Below are 11203 nucleotides of genomic sequence, written 5' to 3'. Positions count from 1 at the left end.
TAGAAACTTTAAGAAAGTTTTCCTTGTACTAAATGCTTTCTTAAATCATCATTAAGGCTACAGCTTTTCCAACTCTAATTAGCCTTTTTTGATGTCATTAGCTTAGGGGTTCACATACTTTTTCCAACCTACGCTGTGAATGTTTGAATGATGTACTAGTCAATATGTACAAGAACAATACAATCTGAAGTCGTCATACATTCTGTGTGTGCGTATTTGCCATTAAAATCCATTTGTGCGCACGTGTGCATGAGAGAGCGAGGGACATCTGTGTTTTGTCTTGTGACATTTCTCTTATTTTATGTACGCTGCTTTGCACTGTGTTTGTTTTGGCACTATTTACTTTGTATGCAGCTAAGCTGCCATTGCTTTGACAATACAAATGTACAATTGTTTGTCTTGCCAATAAAGCACCTTAAAACTGAAACTTAGAACGGTCTTATAGCCGAGTGAAGAGACCATGAGGAAAAAAATTGTGCAAAAACACGCTACTTTCCATACAAAGTAATGATATAAAAATTTTTTTTAATTAACAATAACAAAATAATGTAACATTACTTTTAAATGTAACATTCCCTAACATTGCAAATAGAACACCCGTTTCACGCGATTGCTACATATTGGCATTTTTAAAAGTGCAGAGTATAATAGTGTAATAATATAGATTTTTTTAATTATTATTATTGCATCTGATATTTTCTATAATTTAATTTAATTCTATGGCCAGTTCATTTTTTCATCACATCACTATAAGCCAAGGTAAATTGGCTTGAATAAATTAAATCTTTCATGAAATCAAACCTGTATCACATAGTATGATTGATATTAAGTATCAACAATTCTTCCAAACCCACAAGGATGAAAGTGTCAAGTACATTTCTCATCTTCTGAAAAGGCCCCGTCTAAGTCGTCATCGTGTATCACACTGTAATAGTTTCTCTGTATTGTGGCTGTCGGAGCTCAAAGCGTTAGATTAAAACAGCGTCAGGGGACTGCGCTCCATCAACTCATCTCTGACGCAGCATTTTGATGTTTCCAGATTGAAAAACTGCAGCAACCTGTAATGACTGTCATTTCAAACTTCAAAAAGAAGCTGGAAAGCCATCTGACAAGCTTTTCCCCCTTTCTACCAGTATTATTGAAAGGGAAGATAAAAGGGGAAACAGGCAAAAGAGAGGATGAATTTCATAGTATAGTTCAGATCTCTGGATAGCCAGTGTCAATTATGCATTGCTAGTTTTCTAAATCTGTTATTTCAAATGTAGGCCTCTCCTCACACATTATATAAAGTGTACATTTTAAGCTGTAGACCCAGATTAACTTTGAGCTGTGAGAAAACTTTTTTGAAGAGTAAATGACCCAAACAGACTTCTGAGAGTAAGGCCTTGTCCACATGTACCGATATAAAAAAACAAAAAAAACAGTTTCCGACCATTTAAAAACAAAAATCCTGTCCACACCAACAGCATTTTAGGAAATCTTTCCACCTACACAACAACGCTAAAATGCCTTAAAATGCATGCATAACCTTTCCAACATTGCAGGAATTGTCAATATTGTGCCGTAAAGCTTTTATGTCAAGAACCCCAGAAGAACATTATGGGCATGTGTTCTTTTTTTTTTACTGGCGGGAGAGGTTTAGTTATAATTAAAGGAAGTAGTGTTTGAATACGCCTCCGAACAGCAGTGTAATGATTAAGCATTTGTAGGCTGACTTGTAAACACGTCATGAAACCTGTGACACTTAAACAAAACAGACCCGCATTCCCATCGCTGTCAAATTCCAGTGCATGCCCAATATATAGAAACAACCATCACCGGATACCAAAATCTCTGTTTGACCTGTCTAAACACATCACAGAAAATTATTTGAGGGCATTTTCAGTGACTTACAACACTGTTAACATGTGGATGAGAGGCCAAAACTTAGAGAAAACTTGATGTTTTCAGAAATATTGTATTCGTATGGACAGGGCCTTACAGAATGTGAAACATAAAGAGCTCTTATACTTAATTATTTACAGTGGTGTTTCCCAATCCTGGCCCTGGAATAGCCCAAAACTGCACATTTTGGGTGTCTCCCTAATCAGACCTGATTCAACTCATTAGCTCATAAGAAGAAGCTCCATGACCTGAATTGGGAAACACTGAGTCCGTTTACATGCTCCAATATGCTACTTATTCAAAAATGTATCAAAGCAAAAAAACAGTTTACATGAGATTTGAAATAATCATGTTATTCTCTGCTTTTGATGTTAAACCATGAAGAGGCATGCGCACAACATGTCTTCACATTGAATAAGCCGCTAAGAACACCAGTAACGGTGTTTAAATCAGGGTAATAGGCAAAAATCTACCCATGTCGATCGGTTTATTCTTAAGACGTTTATGACCTTACATAGATAAAGGAATGTCATTTATTGCGTTTACATGACTACACACATTGTCGGCTTATTAAGTATTCAGTGTAAAAATGGGCATTTAAACAACATGCTCGTTGACCATCTTTACATCAGTGCTGGGTGTAATTGGATTACAAAGTAATTAGTTACTGTAATATAATTACTTTTAGGCACAAAAATTAGTGTAATGCATTACAGTACATTTTCAATTCTTGTAATCAGATTACAGTTACTGACTTTCAATGAAAGTAATTACTTTTAAGTACATTATTTGGGTTACAAATATTTCAAAAAAAATTTATTTATGTGTAATACAATTAAAATGTGAATTCATATGTTCATATGTATGTCTGTTTGCATTTCTGTGACAGCTGAAGGCTGTGCAACCATGAACAAGTTAAAAATAGACATTACTGAGGGCCTGGGTAGCTCAGTGGTAAAGACGCTGCCTACCACCCCTGGAGTTCACTAGTTCAAATCCCAGGGTGTGCTGAGTGACTCCAGCCAGGTCTACTAAGCGACCAAATTGGCCCAGTTGCTATGGAGGGTAGAGTCGCATGGGGTAACTGCCTCGTGGTCGCTATAATGTGGTTCGTTCTTGGTGGGGTGCGTGGTGAGTTGAGCACGGATGCCACGGTGGATGGCATGAAGCCTCCACACGCGCTATGTCTCCGTGGCAATGTGCTCAACAAGCCACGTGATAAGATGCGTGGGTTGATGGTCTCAGACGCGGAGGCAACTGGGATTTGTCCTCCGCCAACCAGATTGAGGCGAATCACTACGCCACCACAAGGACTTAAAGAAAAAGCACACTGGGAATTGGGCATTCCAAATTGGGTGAAAAAAAAAATAGACATTATTTTTAATTTTGAGCAAAAAAAAATACGTATTTTACAAACGACTTAAAAGTAAATGAATTAGTAATGTAATTACTCATTACTTCTTTGAAAAAGTAATCTGATTATAATTTTATAGAAGTAGCGAGTAATTTGTAGTGGATTACTTTTTTTAATAACTTACCCAACACTGCTTTACATTCAATTATGAAAACAGTTTATTCCGAGGGGTTTTCAGAAAGCGGTGTTCTGAAACGTCATGTAAACGAGAACGCCGTTTTCCTTATGCCATAAAATGGACGTGGTTTAACACACCCAGATTTCTTAATGTGGTCATGTAAATGCAGTACATAAGCGCCGTTCTTACAGGTTTTTTAAAAGTGCGCATGTGTGTGGAACAGACCAAATAACTAACATCATAGCATGGAGCCATACAGCATATCAACAAGACAACAGAGCAGAAAGAATTCCACGTTTCTAGGAGATACAGTGGGAAAAGAGAAAAGCACATACACTAAAAACTACCCATTTATAAACACCAATTTAAAACATTGACAGCTGTCCCTCATGTTCGCGTATATGTGCTGAAGTACTCTGGGGGAATCCCGGAGTTTGAGATAAGAGGCAAACACCACTATTGTAGCGCAATTCTGCTGCGGTTCGTGATGGAATTTTAAGGAAACAAACACAGCAGCGACTCTGGAATATCTGGATAAAAATGAAGCAACAGAGAATAAAATAGCCAACTTCCTCAGATCCCATGTTTGTTAGTTACACAAGGAATTTACCTTGTCGTGGAGAAAGCTGCTTTCTAACCGAGCCGCATGTATACGGGAGTAAAGAGAAAGACGATAACAGTGCATGTAAACGTATTTGTCGATTACAAGTCTTAAGCAGCTTTCTCACAATAAAAGGCTTTCTGGTACCCATGTAAACAGATCACCCAGAGCTCATTAATTGACCATGTGATGCATATGGCAAGAACTGCTGAAATCACAGGGAGTTGTTTTTTTCAAGAAGTCATGTTTACAAGGTTCCAGGTTGATACAAGGTGCACTTTTAAGCAGGAACTAATGACTTCACAGATGTTTGCCAGGTTGGTGAAATCAAATCTTTGAAAGATATTCAGTTTGTTTAAGGTACTTGTCTGTTAGTTAATCTACTGTATAGAGTATGCATGTAAAATATTCTTTATTATACAATATTGTAAATAAATATTCTAACTGTTTTTGCTCTATTACTTGATTATCAGGGTTTTTCAAACCACCAAGTTCATGTCATGGAACACCACATGTTAAAACTTTATTTGGTCAACTTTGAAGGATTGCACTGGCATTAGATGACCCCAAAGCTCATAGTCGTGGACTTAACTCACATTTTGATTTCATGGGGTCTTAAAGCTTTTATACAATTTATACTTTTTTTGAAAGATACAGAAGTGGAAAGGTGTTGACATCATGAGAACTGCAATTGGAGCAAAGTAATTCCTGATGAACATGAGATCAATCCTGCAGATGGACTGTTATTTTAACTCCTTCCCATTGATCGCAGTGCTTCATCAACTGAATTATTCAGCACTCAAGAGTTACTTGAAGCCCTACAGGTACTGAGATGGGTAACAGCAGTGGGACTTCAGACACTTCTGATTCCACAGAAAAATGGCCAGGAATGGGTTTTGAAGGTCCAACACAAGAAATAATTTGGGGAAAAACCTATAATAAAAGTTTTCCATTTCATACATTGTTTTTATTTTTCCAGTTGATATGAAATGGCAACATGACAAAAATATGGATCTCAGCACACCATGTAAAAGCTGATACAGTTTAATAGAAATGGATAATGGCAAAACAAGTCAACTGAGACGTTTTAAAGCAATAGTTCACCCAAAAACGTATCTTGATTTATTTCTTCTGAAAAACACAGTAGCAGATGTTAGACAGAATGTCTGAATTTCGGTTTTCCATACAAGGAAAGTTGATGGTGATTTGTAGAGATTTGACCGATATTTTAAACCGATATTTAGACATTTCCACTTTTTTATATTTTTTAATATTGGGTTTACCAATAAAGTTTGGCACAAATGGCTTAAAATCCCAACAGGGTTCCCACAAGTCCTGAAAAACCTGGAATGTTGCAATGCAGTTTTCCAGTCATGGAAAAGTTTGGAAAATACCTGGAAAATAATTATTTGCCCTGGAAAATATTTCAGTATAATAAAACGGTTTGACTGTTTTGCTAGCAAAGTTTTCGTTACATGTACAAAAACATGGAACGATCGGGAATCGGAATAGGAGTCAAATAAACAAATTTGCATCATTTTGTCACTGCCGGCGGCTGAGCATTGTGAAACAAAATCAACGGTTAAAGGCGCTCACACCATCATGACTGATTACTGCAGCAGCCAATCGTGTGCTTGGCAATCGCGGTCCAACCAAGGCAGATTGCTTGATTGGTTACAGCTACAGACAATCGCGTGCACAGTGAAAAGTGGCACTCGTGAATCTTCTCATTTTTTTTGTGGATTTTCCCCCATCTCTCCCTATTTTGGAATTCCCAATGTGCTTTTAAGTCCTCGTGGTGGCGTAGTGATTCGCCTCAATCCGGGTGGCGGAGGACGAATCCCAGTTGCCTCCGCATCTGAGACCGTCAACCCGCGCATCTTATCACGTGGCTTGTTGAGCGCGTTGCCACGGAGACATAGCGCGTGTGGAGGCTTCACGCCATCCACCGCAGCATCCATGCTCAACTCACCACGCGCCCCACTGAGAACAAACCACATTATAGCGACCACGAGGAGGTTACCTCATGTGAATCTACCCTTCCTAGCAACCGGGCCTGGCTGGAGTCACTCAGCACGTCCTGGGATTCGAACTAGCGAGCTCCAGGGGTGGTAGCCAGCATCTTTTATCACTGTGCTACCCAGGACCCTGAAACTTCTCATTCATAAACAAACCGAATAGGCTTTATGTCGGACATCTCATGACCAAACTGAAAAAAAATGGTCTCATCACATCCGCTTGTCGGAGAAGGCGGTAACAGCAGAATGAACTGACGGCGATAGCTATGAACTAAGGACTAAGGTAATCCGCTAACCTAGCTAGTGTTTTTATTGTTGCCATTTTATTCTATTTTAATATCTGAATGTTAGTGTGAAGAAGAAAATTTCTTTGTCAAGACCAATAAAGTACCAGAAGCGGGATAATCCTAACAGTGATTTCTGCTGTGTACCTCAATGAAAGCATCTTGAGTAAAACAGCGCCATATTCAACATAGCACGTACAGAGGACCTGAACCAGAAGCGATGCGACCTGTTTTACAGAATACAGAAGTTTGTTGCGCATAACCCGTATGACCTGTACATGCACCGACCGACTAAATGAAAGGGACATGTTGTTCATTTACTTCAGCTTCGCCATGTGAGTCTACCTTGTTCATCACGGAGAGAAAAGGGTGGAAGAGCTATTAACGTGTAAAAGTGACTGATGTTTATACACGCTGAGGGGCTTTCAAATGACTCGCATCAGCGCTGCCGAATACATAGAAGTCTATGAAGTGACACGTCAATGCAACCTCGGCTCCAACTTCACACCAAAGTGTTTTTCTCACACGTTTTTGCCTCACAAATGATGTCTTTGAGAGTACAAAGCTACAATAAATATTTTAAAATTGTCCAAATTTATGTAGAGATATATATGTCTCATAATTTATTTGAATTCATTATTATTTGTTTCCATGTATCCTGAGACCCAGTTATTGAACTACAGTAATTACAATAACCAAAAAAAAAAACACTGCTAAGACCTAAACATAAACGCTTGTCATGTGGAGGGCAAAGCGCCGCTTGATGCTGGCGTTGAACGGAACGTTGACTCCTCGACTCACCTCATGTGAAATGCGCTTTACATGACGAAAGGACATTATTGAAACTCAAAATTATTATTAGGCTATTATTGTTGTCTTTTCTGATAAGTCATGCTCAGCAGTTTAAATACTGTAGAAAAATGATACAGTACATCTGCTTTGTTCTTATAATGCTTAAACATTCAACTGAAGTCAGTAGATTTGTAAATACAAATTTTAATATAGGAGAAGGTAGGGGGGCTGGGTAGCTCAGCAAGTAAAGACGCTGATTACCACCCCTGGAGTCGTGAGTTCGAATCTAGGGCGTGCTGAGTGACTCCAGCCAGGCTTCCTAAGCAACCAGTTGGCCTGGTTGCTAGGGTGGGTAGAGTCACGTTGGGTTAACCTCCTCGTGGTCGCTATAATGTGTGGTCCTCGCTCTCGGTGGGGCGCGTGGTGAGTTGTGCGTGGATGCCGCAGAGAATAGAGTGAGTCCCTACACATGCTATTTTCCGCGGTAACGCGCTCAACAAGCCACGTGATAAGATGCGCGGATTGACGGTTTCAGACGCGGAGGTAACTGAGATTCGTCCTCCACCACCCGGATTGAGGCGAGTCATTACGCCACCACGAGGACTTAGAGCAAATTGGGAATTGGGCATTCTAAATTGGGGAGAAAAAGGGGAGAAAATCCAAAAAAAATTAAAAAAAAAATAAAGAAGAAGGTAAGGACGTTATTGATACTCATTATTATTATTATTATTAAACTATTATTGTCTTTTTGGATGAAAAGTAATGCTCGGCAGTTCACAAATCGAATGGAAATTATAGATCTGCTTTGTTCTTATAATGCTTAAACACTATAAAGTCTCTTGGTAGATTTCGGTGGTGAACATCTCAAAATGATTCAACGACTCACTCATTGCACATAAGACTCATTTGTCGCCACCTAGTGGCATCTCCAGAAGTGGTCACTAAACTAGTCAATTAATGAAACTGAACAAATTTGTGAAACAGAAGCAAGCCACAACAAAATACCCTTTATTTTTGCAGCTAACTGTACACAGTTGTGCAGATAATTTTCTATGCATGAATCATTAAAATAGCTTAAGTTGGCGCTTTTAACTTATTCTTTAAAAAAATACATGTTCGTGGATCAGTGATTGTCTCAACGTTTTCGACCCTCATGAGTTTGCATCCCTGTGAGTTATAAACTTTAGACAACGATGACAGTCAGACCACTGTTTTTAAGAATAAAAATAATTCACGCTGGGTTGGTAGCATGGTGATTTGGCCTTAATACTATCGTCAAAAACACAGAAATGCCAAAATAAAAGCTCAGTTTAAATGGACGCATGTGTGTTTGCTTAAATATTTCACTTGTTGGGCACATAAGATGTCCTGGAAAATTGTGCCTTGAAAAGAGTGGGAAACCTGTCCTAAATATTAATTAAGTGAGCGGCTTTGCACAAGTGTATATTGCAAATAAACTAGTTAATTAATTCTTTGTAAACACAATATTTCTTTGTGCGGTAGTTTTGTAAAGTGGGTTAGTGATAAATGATTAAAACATTATTGTGCCTTAAAGCAAAAATAAAACAAGGATAAAAAAATTGGTTATGCATATACTTTATCAGACTCTTGAACCCTAAACGTAATCAGTGTATCAGTCATTAAAAACCAATATCAGTCGATCTCTAGTGATTTTTACTGTCAAGCTTCCAGAAATTACAAAATAGCACCATAAAAGTTCATATGACTTGTACTTTATTCCAAGTCCTCTGAAGTCATACGATAGCTGAAGAAGCTGTTCTGAAGAAAAAGATATGTAGTTGGAACAAGTGATGACAAAAGTTTCATTTTTGGGTGAACTATCCCTTTAATGTTCAAACCCACAAGTGCCTAGCCTTCCAAATCAATTTAAATATTTGTTTATGGGGTATAAAGTTGGTAAAAATAAATGGTTAGACCTGTCATTTGCATCCTTCTGATGTTAAAGTCAACATGAAATGGCGTTCGCAACCCATTTTGCTTCCTTAATGTGGCATATTTCTGAGTGAAACAGGATATGCAAGATTTCAAATCTAGGGTGAGACTTCATTGTATCCATAGGAATTTAATTGGATCATGAAAACTGGGCGTTAAATACCAGAATGGAGTCATGTGGTTGGAGGTGAGGGGTTGAAAAAGTAACGATTCGTGACGTCATCCAAACAGCAACGTTTCTTTAGAGGCGGAGCAAGTTATTACATAATAATACATTGAGAAAGTAAATAGGGTCATTTCGATTTCAAGTTGACTTTTAAGTCTAGCTTAGGGGGGCGACATAATATCAGAGACATCTGTATTGTATCATTTGAGATGTTCAGTATACTCACATGAATATGAAAGCATGCATTACCAGCAAGCATGAAAGGGACAGAAAAATTGAGAGATTGTTAGAGAGAGGAGTTGTGCTTTTCAACTGATTCAGCTCAACAAAACAGACGCTGCTCTTCTGGGTGCCATCTGTCAAAGTGATGATTGATTGACAGCTGCCAGTCATAACTGATAGACAGTGAAAGTGAAACCTGCACTTTTATCTTCATTAAGACCTGTCAGTTATTATCAGCTGATATTTGGCCATTTAACTGTGGCCAATAAACAGAAGAGGTTTTCATCTAGTGTCAGTTCCAAAAGCTACCAACAGCCTTCCCAACGGTGCACATTTTCCGTTTAAAATATTTTTAAAGGGCCTCATCAATGAAACACGAGCAGAATTAATTTTTGCGTGAATAGTTCGTAAAGCCATACACTTTCATGTTCATTAAAGTTTTCTGAATTTTCAAAATTCAGTAGGAACTAAGGATGTGTCACGGTGCTGTCACTCTGTCAGTCTGGGTTTTTGTCTGACAGGACCGTGGCATCATCATCCCATGTCTGTCTTGTGTTTCATTGTCTGTCTTTGTGTGAGCACGTGGTTTCCGTTGTATTCCCTGCTGTGCGCTCTTCGGTCTGTCTTGTTTCATGTCGGGAGCATGGTGTCTGGATCCTGACTTCCTGTCTGGTTCGGTTTCAGTCTGTGTCATGATCCGGACACTCATGCTCCATGTCTGTCTGTTATTGACGTGGGTGCATTGTGCTTATGTCAACTTGGCAGCATGCACTCGCGTCAATAGTTTGTCTGTTTCTCGCGAACACGGGCACGCCTCGCGTTGCGCTCCTGTTGCGTTGCGTGCCCGGGTCGTGAGCTGTCTTCACATTGTGCTGAGGTCCGATCACTTCGGTCTGAGATTTCAGGTTTGTGTGTGGCCGAACTCTCGCACAGGTGTCCTGTCTTGATTTGTCACATGTGCGCCGTTTGCCTCGCGATGTACGCTCAGGTTTCGTTTAGAGTGAGAATGCGTGGCATCGCTTTGTTTGTCGGTTGGCATGGCCGTATATTGCCTTTTTGTCTTGGCAATGTGCGCTCATGCCATTCGGGTGTTTTATTGTCTTGTGAGAGCACGTGTCTTTGTTTTGTTTCTGTATCGCCGTGTGTCTCTCTGCCTTACATCGTACCCCGCCTCCTTGTTTGCCCATTATTAGTTTATTAGTCACACCTGCCCAGTCTTGTTAACCTGTTGATTTCTCTCCTCGTGTTTGCTGTACAGTGCCAGTTCTTCTTGTTTCCAGTCGCTTGTTTGTTCTCCTATGTCGGTACTGTCTGTTGGTCTGTTTCCTCCTTCCCTGGTTTCCGTAGCCCAGTCCGGTCAGTCCTGTTCCCTGTTTCCCCTGCCTGGATTATTTACTTTGTGTTTTTCCCCTTCGAGGTAGTTTATGTTTATATTTCCCCCTAGTGGGAGTTTTTTTGTTTGTTTGTTTTTGCTCTTGTTGTATTAAATAAATTCCCTTTTATTTTTCAGCTCTGCATTTGGGTCCTGCCTCTGCAGTCCCTGACAGAATGAACTGTCCACGATGGACCCAGCAGAGATTTTCTTTCTCCCGCTCCAGTCCGGCAGGAACCAGCCTCTCATTACCCAGACTTGAGCCGCGATCCGAGGAGTTGGTGTCAGGGCAGATGCCCTTTTGGTGTTTATGCCGAGGCACTCCTCAATGCGGCTCAGGGCTTGGGTTATGGTGAGGCCATCCTAATACATTAGTTCC

At 39.6% G+C, this 11203-nt stretch overlaps 1 protein-coding gene across 1 annotated transcript in view; it reads right to left on the bottom strand.

Moving 5' to 3' along the window:
* The window catches only part of LOC127447541 (E3 ubiquitin-protein ligase MARCHF4-like), a 51031-nt gene that overhangs the window by 6539 nt on the left and 33289 nt on the right, over positions 1-11203 (bottom strand). The gene's annotated exons all lie outside the window — the stretch shown is intronic.

The sequence above is a fragment of the Myxocyprinus asiaticus genome, chromosome 10, assembly GCF_019703515.2.
Source record: "Myxocyprinus asiaticus isolate MX2 ecotype Aquarium Trade chromosome 10, UBuf_Myxa_2, whole genome shotgun sequence".
Taxonomy (NCBI): Eukaryota; Metazoa; Chordata; class Actinopteri; order Cypriniformes; family Catostomidae; genus Myxocyprinus; species Myxocyprinus asiaticus.
This window is presented reverse-complemented; position numbering and strand designations above follow the sequence as displayed.